The 16,387-nt window shown below is 41.5% G+C and overlaps 1 protein-coding gene across 5 annotated transcripts in view; it reads left to right on the top strand.

Annotated features, from left to right (window-relative positions):
• The window catches only part of ST3GAL6 (ST3 beta-galactoside alpha-2,3-sialyltransferase 6), a 78,703-nt gene that overhangs the window by 1,147 nt on the left and 61,169 nt on the right, over positions 1-16,387 (top strand). The gene's annotated exons all lie outside the window — the stretch shown is intronic.

A 16,387-nucleotide genomic window follows, 5' to 3' on the forward strand; every position in this document is an offset into this window, starting at 1 on the left:
CGGTTTTAAAACTTTCTCTCCCGGCTGCAGATCATGAAACTATCTTTTTATTTATATGGAGATGTTAAATATTTAGGAGGATCTGGTCAGGCTGGCGGGTTATTTTCCGTTCGAAAGCATGCTGATTTGACATTTGTAAATTGATTCTTTTTCGCTTCCTTTTCCTTTCACCTACGACTGCTTTTAAATACGGAGATCTGCAAAGAGCCACTCTTAGATTGTTATCTATTGATAGTTTGTGGTCTCTGAATAAGGCTAATCGTTTCGGAGGCACTTTAGATAATGGCAACTTTGTTTTATGAGGAGAGAACTCTTCTAGAAACTGTTTTCCTGTTCTGGCTTCAGGCTGTCCTTAATCCTGGAGGGGGAGGGGAGGTCTTCATTGGTTGCCCTTGGGGCTTCTCTTGAGCAATATTTTTATCAGCGTCCCTCTCTGATGGTCACAGCAGATTGTACCGTGTTTCCGTATTATGGTGCAATGAAACAAGACTGCTATTTTGATTGTTTCAGTAGATATGTTAGAAGTACTCAATTTATTCTTATGCCCCGAATCAATACAAATCTTCGGGGCTCAGAAAAGAATAGAGGAACAGTTTTGGCAGAAGAATGCCATTAAATGCTATTTTATTAAAGCTATGCTATTTTATTAAATCTATGCTATTTTATTAAGTCTTCCCAACTACCCTATGAGACAGGAATGTTTAACCTTATGTTATAGTTAAAAAAACTGAGAGTGCCCAAGGTTAAGTGACCTAGAATGGATCACAGGAAGGTCACTTCACCTCTGCCTTACACCATTCCAGGAAGCCTCTGTAGCAGACATTCTTCACCAATTCTTCCATTCATTTGCATATCTTTCTCCTTTGCCTTCCACAATGCTCATTTATATACCCCCTGATTGGAACACAGATTAATTCTTTTTTTTGTTTGTTTTCAGAACTATGTATTAAATCAAAGCAGAAATATATACAGAAAACATACTCTGAATAATGGCTACACATATAATTTTCGGCAGATACTTACAAATATTCATGTCTCTCTTTCTTTTGATTAATATGTTTTTTTAACATCCTTATTAGAGTATAATTGCTTTACAACGGTGTGTCAGTTTCTGCTTTATAACAGTGAATCAGTTATACATATACATACGTCCCCATATCTCTTCCCTCTTGCATCTCCCTGCCTCCCACCCTCCCCACAGATTAATTCTTAATTACCCCTGATGCTTGGCTTCTTGAGCATGTGCTCTGCATACTTTGTCTTTCCTTCTGATAGCTCCAGACTTTCAACAATTAGTTATCGTCTATCTTCTCCACATCTTTGACATGCCCTTTGGGTGTGCTGTGTCTGGCCAGGTTTACAAGGTCATGTTATCTCCACTGGCTTATGTTCTGAAAGTTCTTTTCATTCTGAATACGTGTATATTCTCACTGAAGTTCCTGCTCATCCTTCTTGCCTGGAAGAAATCCTCCCAGGGCTACAGCCCCTCCCTCACAGCTGAAATGAATCTCTCCTGTTTCTCCCAAATACAGTGGACAACAGCACACACCACGATTTCCAATCGAACCCTGATAAGTTAGAAATAAAAAGTATTTAGTTTGGAGTGAGCTTGATGTATGGAACAGGCTCTCTGCCTTGGACATTATTACAGTGTTTCAGTAGAAAACTGTATTTATGATTCCATGTCAGGGTGTTAGAAGCACAGTTCCCTCACCACAGTGGGGTAGCAGGCGTTCTTTCCCATGATGGTGACTGAATTGGTGGAAGTGTCTCAGACTCGGTCGGGAACTTGGCTGCCCTACAGTCAGGCTAAGAAGCGATAATATGGGGGTGAGGTTATGAGGGTAAAAGAGAGTGTGGAGCAGTAGGATCTGAGTCTCATCCATATTTCTTTTTCCTCTTCTTCTTCTTTTTTTTTACGGAGGCAGATCTTCTGGTCATCCAGCTTCCCATGTACTGTCACAACCTTGTGCATCTGATCAGGGCTTTCCTCGTCCTGGACCATTGGGAAAAGGCGAAGGAAAGCACCCAACCCTTAGGAGATTTTCTTACCTTCAACACTGGAAAGCTGAGTGAAGAGGATCTCTTCTTCTGCATTCTCTCTTCCCCCTTACACCTGAAACACAGTGGGCCAATGCCATCATTTCATCCAGTAGCACAGAGTAATGCTGGTCTTTGAAGAATTCTTTAAACATTGATTTACTTTTTATGTGGTTGGGAATGGAAAGGTCTGTGGGAGATGAGGGAATAAGGCCTCCAGATGAGGAAATGGAAAGGAAGCTGGAAATTTCTCCAAGGGAAACAGCGTTACTCTCGCCTTCATGGGTTGTGGAAGCAGGCCCAGAGTTGGTGTAGCTGTGGGTCATGGTCACTATGCTTTGATGGGGCAACGACGGAGCAGAGAGTGGTTTTGCAGTGGCTCTTGCGTGACTTTCCGCAGTCATCTATATGGTGGGACTTGAGATTTAACCAATATTTACTGTGTACCCACCATGAAATAGATGTTCTAGGTAGGTCATGTGGTGTTGAACAAAACAGATGAAGCTCCCACTCTTACAGAGCTTGTGTTTCTGTGGGAAATGGAATCAATAAACCAGACACAAATAACTGGAAAAACGTTTTTCAGATAGAAGTGAGTGTTACAAAGACAGTGCAATGTGGGCGCGTGCCAGACAGGGCATGGGGGAAGCCAGTTTAAAGCAGTCAGAGAGCTGCTGTGAGGAGGGCATATTTGAAGTGAGATGTGAAAGATGAGAAGGAGCCAGTCAAGTGAAGAGCAGAAGGAAGAGCATTCTAGGCAGAGGGAACAGCAACTGCAAAGGCCCTGAGGCATAAATGAATTGGGGATGTCTGGAGAACTTGTAGATGGAGAAGAGTGCAAAAGGGCAAGAGAGGAGGTGAAGTCAGTGAGGCAGGCGGAAGACCGCTTATGTGAAGATTTTAAGTCTTAGAAAGGAGTTTGAATTGTGTTTTTATTAGAATGGGCTGCCACTGCAGACTTTCAATTAGAGACTCAGTCTTCACCTGAGCAATGGGCTTTCCTGTTTCTCTCTCTCTCTCTCACACACACACACACACACATTTTCACTCTCAGTTTTTCTTCTCCCCATTAATTGTCCATCACTGATTTCCCCTTCTTTGCCCTAGGTCAGAGCACAGGCATATCCACACAGAAAAGCAGGGCTCACAGGACTGTGGACAGTGTTCCTCTTACCCTCTGAAATAAATCCATATACTGTTTCAATTTCAAGCATGAAACTCCCCGTCACTAGCTCTGATTTCTTAGCCTCTCTCCAGACTGAATATCTAGTTGTCTCTAAGTCTCTGGATTGGCTGGTGACATCTGAAACTAGATACTAAAAAGTATCTAGTCAAATCAATCATAGTTGGTATCTTTTGCAAGACAATGATTGTCCCAAAAGGGGATATTCTGTGTAACAAGAAGGTCTTGCCTTTTCCAGAACTCCCGCTCTCTTTCCCCAGCCTGTGCAGTCTGATATGAGAGGTAGTTTCAGTGGAAATGTGCAGGACTCTTACAATAGTTGCCATGGGACTATACTATGCCTTAGAAATTTCATTTCTATTGTTCTTTGTAGATGATCTTGTCAGTCTTAGAGTAACACTTAAATCATGAAAGCTTATGTCCGAGTCGATATCTCCTAGTAGCACTGGTTTATCAGAAATGAACAGAAGCATTTTATCAGTTATCCTTTGATTCCAGGATAGCTCATTATTGCCAGTATATAACTCTCTGGGGAAGCTTGGTATACTCTTTAGAGAGAAAATTGTTTTTGAGATTATTTAGCCAGATGCCCTGCTCATTTATTAATTTACATACTTAACATACGTAGTACAATTTACATACTATTTCATCTATAACACAACTCACTTTCAGCTCTTCGTGTCTGTTTCTTTCTGACTGATGTAATGGCATAAAATCTGGAACACGTTTCTATTTGAGAGGGCAGCAATTATGTCTTGTCTTGTTCGCCCCTGTGTCCTCGGCACCTGGTGTGGTGTCCAGAACACTATAGATGGCCATGGATTAACTCACAATGTGAATATATTAGCTCAGCTGTATCATCTTTATAACTCTTAGGATTATAACTTAGTATCATCAATTTGTCATCTCAAAAACTTAACACGTTGGAGAAGACAGGTGAAAGGTGAATTCATTACTGTGGATTAGTCTATATTAATTAAAACTGTTCTGGTTTTGGGCTTCCCTGGTGGCGCAGTGGTTGAGAGTCCGCTTGCCGAGGCAGGGGACGCGGGTTCGTGTCCTGGTTCGTGTCCTGGTCCCGGAAAATCCCACATGCCGCGGAGCGGCTGGGCCCGTGAGCCATGGCCACTGAGCCTGCGCATCCGGAGCCTGTGCTTCTCAACGGAAGAGGCTGCAACAGTGCGAGGCCCGCGTACCGCATAAAAAAAAAAAAAAAACTCTTCTGGTTTTGAAACTCTTCTTTTTGAAAATAATATAGTATACTTAGGCTGACACGTAAGAGACCAGTATGTGAATATTATCAGGTGGATATTCTAAAATTTGTTTTCGTGTACAGTAAACTTGCAGAACAGTTTCATAATTCATAATTTATGATTATTTGAGTTGGGTTAGTCAGTTAGTTGGGTATGTGATTACATTAGTGAGGAAATAAGTGTGCCAAGAGCATGGATAAGGGAATCATTTCCCTCTTTAATAGCCCAGCATCTCACATCCATGATGTCATGCCCTTTAGTAGCCAGAGATTTGCACCGCTTGAGTTCCAGTGCTTATTATGATGTTTCTTAGGTTTCTGTTATGTATCATTTTACCTAACTGGAGACACCCACAGATGCCCTGGGGATAAAAAGCTCTCCTCATTGAGATTGCCACAGCTGGGAGGAGTCCCTGCCTGGCAGAGGGAACTGAGAGGGGCCCAGCTGTGGACTCTTGCTGAGACTCATAGTGACAAAGTTTCTCACAAAGAACGGTGCCTTCAGAGGGCATTTTCCTGGTTAATACAGATATTCAAGGACATGCTGTTACATAAACAAAGCCTTCTTGTCTTCGAGCTGATTTTATGGAGTCTCCCTCCCCCCACCCCATCATACTTTAGTCCTCAGAGAAGTTATCAGCCCACTGCTTCAGACAGCTTGGAGGAGTTTTCTTCTTAGGAAAGATTCTGTTGCAACTATTTAGGCCAGCACCATAGAAGGTGCTGCTTTTATTAAAATAATAAAATAAAATATGTATAAAAAATACAATATAAAGTATAACAAATGAAATAAAATAAAATGAAATGCTTTTATAAAATCTGTGCAACCCTTTAGTATGTAAGAGTCCTTCATGTATTAAGGGATAGAAGAGGCAAAGGTAAGGGAATATGTACATTTTCTATGTTCAGCATAGAGCCAAAGAATAAAAGATCAGATTTTTTTTTAATTCCCTGACTTCTTTTTAGGGATAATATACAGCTAATATAAAATTAGATAATGTAGTATATAATAATTATTATAATATAATAAAGATAATATAAAGTTATAAAACTGCACTTAAAAATTGAGAAATGGGTTATCCAGTTGCATTTAGACGAGAGCAATGAGATGTTAAACCAGTTGCATTTCAACTGGATTTTCAACTACTTTTCAGCAACAGCAACTAATTTAATTTATAATTTTATTTAATTGACAGACTCTGCAAGTTAAAGGAACTCTGTTGTAAATGATCTTTGTAAGATGAAGAATACTGCTGTCAAGATACTTTTGATATTTGGAGTCAATATTTCAAGTAAATGTCAAAGGAAGTTAGCTAATCACTCTTGTTTGATCCCAGCTATGCTACAATTAAATTAGAAATAATTGATTTTTTTTCTTAAGCAGGATGTTAATGGATATGTGTAATTTCTGATCATGAAGTACCTGTAAATGTTTCGCAGGCCCTGAATGTTTTTGGAGGACAAAACTGGCCCACCTATTGCAAAACAAAAACAACAACAACCCCCCCCCCCCAATTTTTACAGAATCAGTGTGTAGGGCTTTTCTGCTTTAACCATAAGTAATATAATCATATTCTTATAAAAAGCTTCTACCCAAGTTCTCTACCTATGACCACCAATATTCCTGTCCACACACCTTTTATAATAGCATTCCTCAAGCATGGTCTTTATTATGGAAATTTTTTTCTGCTCAAAAATCCAGAGAATTTCTCCCACAGGTCTTTGAAGTTTTCTGCCATCTCCTGTTGCTAAACTTTCTTTTCACACTTCCATTTGCACTGCAGTCACTGCAAGCCTCCTGGCGCTGCAGCTTGCAAGGGTCCTTTGACATTTAGTGCCTTTCTCCTTCCACTCCACACTCCCCGTCCCCCATCCAAGCCAGGTGATAACCTGCCTTCGTTTCCCAGCTTCATGGCTAATAACTGCACGACTTTGAACGCATTGCCTAACTTCTGTGAGCATCACTTTCTTTATCTGTAAACTTGAAATAATGCCCACATCACAGTTATGATAATTAGAAAGAAAACATGTATAAATAGTTCAGCATAGTGCCTGCCAAATATCAAACATTTAATCAATGTTGTTACATTATTATTATTATAACTCTATTATTATAGCTGTTCTTCCTCGAATAGTTAAAATTTGACTTTCTCCAAAAAGTTTTTCTGTTTGGCCTTCTCTAGCTCTAATTTTTTCTCCAGTCTGTGTCCTCTTAGACCCTGACTTCACTTTGGACTCTATTAATCTACTCACGTTGTATTTCTTTAATTATTTTTCAGTGAACAGCAACAAATATTTGGGCACCTATCATGTGCCAGGCACAGTGCTATTTACAACATAGAGATCCATGGGCATGCAGTGGAGGGATACAGTGTGTGTGTGTGCGTGCGTGCGTGCGTGTGCGCGCACACACACAACACACGGGCTTCAGGTGAAGATGGGGGATGAAAATCTGTTGGTTGAATAGCACTGTGAGTTTTTCAGAATAAACTAGGGTTAAGAAGTAAAAACTATTCAGATGTCCATTAAAAAATTAACATCTTTTCATCTTTTTCTATAGTATAAAAAATATGATAGTTATAATTTCTGTATTCTTTTTTTTTTAAGAATGATATTGGAGGACAACTTCAGATCACTTTTTAAAAAAATTAATTAATTAATTTACTTTTGGCTGTGTTGGGTCTTTGTAGATTGGCTGGGGCTTTCTTTAGTTGCTGCGAGCGGGGGCTACTCTTTGTTGTGGTGTGTGGGCGTCTCACTGTGGTGGCTTCTCTTGTTGTGGAGCACGGGCTCTAGGTGCATGGGCTTCAGTAGCTGTGGACTGCAGGCTTTAGTAGTTGTGCCTCGTGGGCTCTATAGAGTGCAGGCTCAGTAGTTGTGGCTCACGGGCTTAGTTGCTCTGTGGCATGTGGGATCTTCCCGGACCAGGCTCGAACCTGTGTCGCCTGCATTGGCAAGCTGATTCTCAACCACTGCTCCACCAGGGAAGCCCCAGTTTCTGTATTCTTGAAACAGGTTTACATATGCTTTCTTTCTTAGAAGCTCCTCTATCCTCATCCAAACACAAGGTAAAGGTAGAAAAGGAAGTCTTCCTTGAAGAGCAGAATCCCACTAGACCATTCCAGTTTATGGCCGGGAGGGCAAAGGATGGGAGGGAACAATCCAGGCAGCAGGAACAGCATGATCAAAGGCACTGAGGCATGAAACAGTGTTGAATAGGATGGAGAACTGTGCAGAGTTTAGTACTCATAGAGCATAATGTTCAAAATCAAGCATTTTGGGAGATGATGCAGGAGAGAATGTAGGGGTCAGCTAAATCAGACTCAGAGACCTATGGCCTATATGTTTACATCTCCCTATAAGGATATGCACTTGGGTAGGTCCACACAGACAATTTAAACAAATTTATATATAACAATTTATAACAGTCAAATTCTGCACATTGCTTCTAAAGTTGCACTTGGATTTTACATGTGGCATTGAATACATCTCTTCCATTTGCTGGTTTCATAAGAAAATGATGAAAACATTAGTTACTTGTAATATATAATTGATATTAGAGCTCTCATTTTTAATAACTTAAGTGTTTGAAAGATAAAAATGTGAAGGAGTTCCTTGGTGGCCTAGTGGTTAGGATTCCGGGCTGTCACTGCCATGGCCCAGGTTCAATCCCTGGTTGGGGAACTGAGATCCTGCAAGGCATGTGCAGTGCAGCAAAAAAAAAAAAAAAAAAAAAAAAAAAATTGTGAAGTATCATTTGAGACTTCTGAAGCCTGGGTTTCTATATGAAAGTTGAGAGTAGAGAGGGACTTCAACAGGACAGAGACATCCAAGAACAGACCAGAGGACCATTACAAATTCATAGCCTTGAAACTTTCAGTACCTCCCTAATACATTTCACACCCAAGAAAGCCACAGCTTCGTCTTCTAAAATTATGTGATTGATAATTTGTGTGTACAATTTGATCAATATTTGACTTTTATTTCTTTGTTTGCATTGCAGTTAATGTTTGGCTTCCTTTCCCCCCTCTCCACTCCCTTTTTTTTACCCCTCTCCTCCTTGCTCCCTTTTTTAAAGATGATGTTGGGGGTAGTTTATTAATTAATTAATTTTATTTTTTTGCTGTGTTGGGTCTTCGTTTCTGTGCGAGGGCTTTCTCTAGTTGTGGCAAGCGGGGGCGACTCTTCATCGCGGTGTGTGGGCTTCTCACTATCGCAGCCTCTCTTGTTGCGGAGCACAGGCTCCATACGCGCAGGCTCAGTAGTTGTGGCTCACGGGCCTAGTTGTTCCGCGGCATATGGGAACCTCCCAGACCAGGGCTCGAACCCATGTTCCCTGCATTAGCAGGCAGATTCTCAACCACTGCGCCACCAGGGAAGCCCTCCCCGCTCCCCTGTTTTTTTTTTTTTTTTTTTTTTTTTGGTACGCGGGCCTCTCACCGTTGTGGCCTCTCCCATTGCGGAGCACAGGCTCCGGACGCACAGACTCAGTGGCCACGGCTCACGGCCGCGGCACGCGGGATCCTCCTGGACCGGGGCACGAACCCGCGTCCCCTGCATCGGCAGGCGGACTCTCAACCACTGCGCCACCAGGGAAGCCCCCCGCTCCCATTTTTAAGGCAACATTCAGTTTGGTTTTTTTTTTAAATTAATTTATTTTATTCTATTTATTTTTGGCTGTGTTGGGTCTTCATAGCAGTGCGCAGTCTTCTCATTGTGGTGGCTTCTCTTGTTGTGGAGCACGGGCTCTAGGTGTGCGGGCTTCAGTAGTTGTGGCTCGTGGGCTGTAGAGCGCAGGCTCAGTAGTTGTGGTGCACGGGCTTAGTTGCTCCATAGCATGTGGGATCTTCTTGGACCAGAGCTCGAACCCGTGTCCCCTGCATTGGCAGGCGGATTCTTAACCACTGAGCCACCGGGGAAGCCCCATCAGTTAGTTTTTGATACATCAATATGTTATTTAGAGCTTATGCAATATCTGATGTTAAATGTCTGAATTATATTTAATTCTAGAAAATCTAATGTGTTTTTATTACAGAAATATGTTTTCTACCAAGTCTGAGTGGTGTCCAGTGTATTTTAACTCTGTCTTTTGGTGTTGATTTCTCTTGCTTAGGAATTAAGCAATAGGACTGAAAACTCTCTAAACATAAGAGTGTAAAATTCCCAGAGGAAAATTAGATGCGACAGAAAAAAAACACTGGAATTTACTTGATGTGTAATTAGCCTGAAAATGGAATGTGTGGGAGAGGTCTGCAAGGAGGCTAGGAAAACAGAGGGCAGATCAAAAAGTGTCTTACTGCGTTTCCAGCACTCCTGAGGGAAGAATGTATCCTTATTATAGGTCTGTGGTTATCAAACAACTTTTCTTATCACCCAGGGATTTGCCTCTAGAAGTTGTCAATCTTCCAGTTTAAATATATGTACTCCTCGGCTCTTATATTTTTCTCATTGTAAGTGAATTACTTTGGCATTTCCATCTATACACCAGCTCCTGGGAGTTGAACATCTCAGGTAAACTGACCACTCAAATGTCCGAACCAGCACAGCTGAGCAGCTGACTCTTGGGTTGGGGCTTCTCCCAGGTAATGCCTTTTTCTGAGGTTCTGCCTAGGCTGCCAACACCTCTATTTCTTGGACAGCTCCAATTTCTCTCTCTCTCTCTCTCTCTTTTTTTTTTTTAAGTAAAGTTCCTATGGAAATATATTGGACATACAGAGGAATACACAAACCATGTAAGTATAGTTCGATACATTTCCTCGCAGTGAACACACCCACGCTACGTGCCTCTGGATGAAGAGCTAGAACATTACCTGCCCTCTAGGAGTGTACCACGTGCTCCCACACAATCACTGCTCCCCTCCTCGAATGTAACCACCATTCTGACTTTCACCACCATAGGGTAATTTTTTTCTTCTCTTTCCTTTTTTTTTTTTTTTTTTTTTTGCTGTATGCAGGCCTCTCACCGTTGTGGCCTCTCCCGTTGTGGAGCACAGGCTCCGGACGCGCAGGCTCAACGGCCATGGCTCACGGGCCCAGCCGCTCTGCAGCATGTGGGATCTTCCCGGACCGGGGCACAATCCCGTGTCCCCTGCATCGGCAGGCAGACTCTCAACCACTGCGCCACCAGGGGAGCCCTTCTCTTTCCTTTTAATTTGAATTAACACCCAGGTATTCTGAATAACTCTAGATCATCAGGGTCCCTCTGGCTGAGAGTAAGGACTAGGCATCAAGAAGGGTGTTATAGGTTCAACTGTGTCTCCCTAAAAAGACACGTTGAAGTTCTAACTCCCAGTACCTCAGAATGTGAACTCCTTCGAAAATAGGGTCATTGCAGATGTAATTAGTTAAGATGAGGTCATGCTGGAGTTGGATGGACCCCTAGTCCAGTGTGACTGGTGTCCTTATAAGAAGCATCTGTGTGAAGACAGAGACACAGAGAGAGCACTATGTGAAGGCAGTGGATTGGAGTGATGACCTATAAACCAGGGAATGCCAAGGAATGCTAGCAAACCACCAGAAACTAGAAAAAGGCAAGGAAGGTTTCTCCCCTACAGGTTTCAGAGGGAGCATGGCCCTGCCAACACTTGGATCCTGGACTTCTAGCCTCCAGAACTGTGATATAATACACTTCTGTTATTGTAAGCCACCCTGTTTGTGGTACTTTGTTGTTGCAGCCCTAGAAAATGAATGCAGAGCGTCTGCGGCGGGCTTGGTGCTCTGAACCCTCTTCTCACCCTTAGGGTGCACCTGGTCCTTGGTTCTGGAATTGCCCTGGCTACACCCTTTCGAAGCTGCTCCTGTCCGGACTAGCTCACAGAGTGCCCTGTCTTGCCCCTGGTTGTTCCATGTCTGTGTTGTGGAAGACAAGGTTTCATTACTATTGTATGACTTTTTCTTTATTTCTTCACTCTGCTCTTCCCTAGTATTTTCAGACTGAATCAGTTTGGTTTCCTGACATACCCCAGACCAAGCTTTGTGAATCAGCCCTCTCTGCTTTCCCACCATTGCCTATCTGGGTCTCTGCTGAGGTGTCCTTAATCCATCCTCCCAGACCCAGACTGAGGCACCGTCTCCGTCTAGCTGTCCCCAGTTCCTCTGATCCAGAATCATCTCTGATAGGAAACAAAAAGAACTTTATTCTTTAAACGAAATCCCTATTTCCAGTAGTATGGCATGCTGTAAATAAAGGTTTCATGTTGTTGTACTTACGCATATCAAAGGCCGGTTCTCATTTCAGAAAATAAAAAAGCCCTCAGATCAAAAAGCAGCTCAACAATTAGGCTTTAGTTAGTAATAACGGACGAGGCAGAGCATATTAGATGATGGAGTATTTTTTTCTTCAGCAAAGGATTGGTTTTAGACTGCCTGACAGTAACTTATCGATTTCTTATTCTGGTGCGAGGGGAATGATAAGGATCGGACTGTAGTTAAGTCCCCAGGGTGACTTCATAGACTCAGGCCACTTCCTTTGTTCTTTTGTACTGTTGCTTCAGGACCTAGGGATTCTGGTGGCTTTTGTCTTAAATGCTCTTAGTACAGACTCTCCCTTCACCTTATACGTCTATAGCCTCGGGTGGTTACAGAGTGCATGTGCCTTTTAACTGCCCCTGCTTTCTGTTCAGAAGCCATTGCTTACTGCTAGTAACTACTGGGGAAGTCTCCAGACATTTTAAAATATCACAAACATGGGGAAGTCTCAAAAGTTTAAGCATTTCAGGGCTTCCCTGGTGGCGCAGTGGTTGAGAGTCCACCTGCCGATGCAGGGGACACAGGTTCGTGCCCCAGTCCGGGAGGATCCCACATGCCGCGGAGCGGCTGGGCCCGTGAGCCATGGCCGCTAAGCCTGCGCGTCCGGAGCCTGTGCTCCGCAACGGGAGAGGCCGCAACAGTGAGAGGCCCGCGTACCGCAAAAAAAAAAAAAAAAAAGTTTAAGCATTTCAGCTTTTCGTTCCTGGCCTATTGGTGATTCCTTATTCTCTTGCTAAGAATCTCCCAACCTCTGATTTCTGCTGTTCATACAATATATTTTGCCCTTTGAGGGAGAATGCAAAAAAGTTGCATGTTTTAGGCTTCTCTCTATGTATTCTCTATAATATACATATTATTTAATTGAAAAATAAGAAGCGAGTACACTTTGAAAGTACAGTTAAGAGGTTAGAACGAGGCAAAATGTTATGTTGGGTATGTTTAATCACCTCTGTTTCCATGGACTTGCCTTTAGAGCATCTGTGTTGTCAGCTCAGACAGTCCTTGTTCCTTGAGATCTTGTGCCATGTGATGGATGGGTAGTACGTATCTGTGTTGGATGGATGGATGGACAGATGGACAAGTGGATGAAAGAGCTGCTCCATTTGCTTGGCCTGTTATTTCACTGAACTACTGGTAGGATGATTTTCAGTTGAGTTCAGAGCTGCCTCCTGAAGCCTGGGTACGTTTTCCTAAGCTGAGGGGGTTTTCTTGGACTGGAGACCAGGGATCTAGAAGAAGTGATATCTCCTTGACTCTCACCTGTGGAATGTGCTAAAACATTTGGCTAATTGTGACCATGGAGTCAAACAGTCTGACTCCATTGTGATCCCCCGTGCGCTGGAGTTACTTCTTTCAATGGAAACCCAGATTTCTTTTTTTATTCACCTTCTTGGGGATGGTGTACACTTCTTTGGAAATCTGCTAGGAGAAGAGATGTTTCTTCCTCCTCCCTTCAAAGAGAATGCTCTTATTCAAATTTCCTTTGCTCCTTCTAGACTAGGTTTTGTTTTGCTTTGTTTTGTTTCTGGCTGAGCTGCGCCTTGCAGGATCTTAGTTCCCCAACCAGGGATTGAACCCCAGTCTTGGCAGGGAAAGCGCCAAGTCCTAACCACCGGACTGCCAGGGAATTCCCGAGACTAGGTTGTTTTATAGTGTAAAGAATGCAGCCATTAGTAAACATTTATCTATATTTTAAAACATCTGCCTTTTGAGGTTTTCTCAGATTCTTCTTTATAGAAAATGATGCTAAAGGGGTAGGAAACCCATAGACAATCCTTCACTTATTTGTAGACTTGACTTCAGTTTATGCTGGATGATAAACCTTGTTACAATGTCCTTGAGCTAAAAATTTTCATTAATGTAAATAGATCACTGTGTATAGTCACACTGTTTACGGGTCTAAAGACTTCAGGGTGAAAGAAAGACCTGGCATTTCATTGTTTTGCTTAATTGTCCACTTTATTCAACATTGACTCTGGCTTATAGTAGGCACTTCCCAATCCCTCAGTTCTAAAGAGATATTTGGTTATCTTTCTGTGGGGTTGTACCTTGGATTATTTTCTGGCCAAAACACTGAACAAAGCATTCCAGAGAAAACTTTGGTTTGTTTATCTACTTGCTCAAATGCTCTAACTTTTCTGCCTAGTCAATATGGTTATCAGAAAAAGAAAGTGATTGTAAGAAGGCTATTTTCAGCATCCACTTTTTCTTCAGTGTGTTTTGTTTTCAACAGGATGATTATAGATTCACCTTACCTAGAAATGTACTTTTTTATTTAAAATATTATTAACTTCTCGTTTTCAGAGAGTCATGGTATTTTAAATATCTATGTATTTTTAAACAACTTGAATGATCAAAGTTTATGTTTTAGAAAAAAGACTCTATGCAAAAGTGAAATTTCAATTTTAAAGTATTTCTAGCAATTTGTAAGGTTCACTGTCTTAGTAAACTGTTTTTTCTAGATTGGAAAAAAGAGAAGATTTTGCTCCCAAATGACATTTAGATTAGCAGTTCTCTGAAAACAACCTAAATGTCTGCTGGTAGGGAATAGAAAGCTTTGTGATATATTTGGTTGATAGGATACTCTACAGAACTTAAAAAGAATGAACAAGACCTTTATGCATCAATATGGATGGACCTCAAAACCAAAAGTGTAGAGTGAAAAACGCAAATTTCAGAATAGTATGTATTTGTTATGTCAATGTTAAACATTACTTTAAACAATATTATATACCACATAATGTTTTTGAATGCATGTGGATGTGTACACGTGTGTGAATAAAAAGTAGATAAATTTGTGATAGTGGTTGCCTCTCAGAGAAGAGGAACATGGAGAGGACGGGAACATAAATCTCCATTAAAAAAAGTCCCTGAGAAGATATGGTTATTTTGGTTAATGGGTTCATGGGCATTTGTTATATTAACATTTGGACTTCTGTTAATGGTTTTTTTTTTTTTTTTTTTTTGCTGTACGTGGGCCTCTCACTGTTGTGGCCTCTCCCGTTGCGGAGCACAGGCTCCGGACGCGCAGGCTCAACGGCCATGGCTCACGGGCCCAACCGCTCCGCGGCATGTGGGATCTTCCCAGACCGGGGCACGAACCCGTGTCCCCTGCATCGGCAGGCGGACTCTCAACCACTGCGCCACCAGGGAAGCCCCTGTTAATGGGTTTTTAAAAAATATATATTTATTTATTTGGTTGCGCTGGGTCTTAGTTGTGGCTCGCCTGTTCCTTAGTTGTGGCATACTGGCTCCTTAGTTGTGGCATGCATGTGGGATCTAGTTCCCTGACCAGGGATCGAACCTGGGCCCCCTACATTGGGAGTACGGGGTGTTAACCGCTGCACCACCAGGGAAGTCCCTGTTAACATTTTTGTAATGAAAAAATTCCGTGTAATATTTCCTAATGAAATGGATTCCAACCTAGGAACCATACATTTATCAAGACTCTGGGAATGGGACTGAAGCTATTCCAATACATCTATATTTCACAATATTATTCTGTGAAAAATTAAAATTGACAGAATGAATCTTGAAGATGAGGAAAGCTCCAAGTTGATCTGGCTCCTGGAAAGCTAGAATAGCTTACAGATTCAGCCTAGCCCAATCCCTGGCTTGACACCTAACTTTGAGACCTTGGACAAGTTAACTTCTCTAAGCCTCTCAGTTTCCTCATTTACAGAATTAGAATAACAGGCCCATCTCAGCACTGTTGTGAGGGTTCTATGAGTTCATGCATGTAGTAGGGCATGCAACAAAGATTAGCTCATCATTTTCATGCTTACTCCTATTATCGTCAACCTCAGTTCTTCTGGTGAACTGTTTTCATTTTCACTTCAGAATCTTCGCAAATGCTGTTTCCTCTGACTGGGATGCTTTTCATTTCCACCCTGATTTCTTCTGGTTAACTCCTTCTCAGAGGAGTTCTCTGTGAATATTCTCAAATTCCTCTGAGAAGCTCCTTGTCCTTCCCCACCTGGGTCAGTTTCTTGTCAGACCACAGTTGTAATTTAATACTTACTTATATAGTAATAACTCTAAGTACTATTACTTAATAGTAATAAAACTACTTGCTAATTTCTGCTTCTCTCCTGGATTGTAGACTGTTTTTCTTCTTCACTTCTGTATCTTCAGTGCCTACGACAAGGGCTGGCATTAGGAAATTAATTATTGACTAAATCAGCAAAGTTATAGTAGAGGTAAAAACTTTCAGAGTTAATTTTACTAGGAAATGAATCGACTCCCTTTGCCTAGAGGATTAATTTAGCTAGTATTCAGAAGTAAATGTAGGACTATATGATATAATAAAAAAATATGTATCACATGTACTGGTTTATTTGTAATAATAATTATAAGATACCCCAAATTAAGATTTGCATAATATTTGTAATTTGACTTTGGAGGGTCATCTGATGGATAGTAACATAAGTATCATCACATACTTTCATTTACTGTGGAAAGCAGGAACATTTCCAACACTTTAATCTTAAGATTTGATACATGCTCATCTGATCGTTTACCCTCAAGCTAACTCACTTTTTTCTTTTAAAAGTAGCAAAAGAGGAATTAACAAACAGGAAATCTTCTCAAGGAGCAGAATAAGCTAGGTTCATTCAGAATAAACTGATGTAATAAGTAGCTTGAAAGAAAGGGCTTTTGTAAAT

Source organism: Mesoplodon bidens, assembly GCF_964165515.1.
Source record: "Mesoplodon bidens genome assembly, chromosome: 5".
Lineage (NCBI taxonomy): Eukaryota > Metazoa > Chordata > Mammalia > Artiodactyla > Ziphiidae > Mesoplodon > Mesoplodon bidens.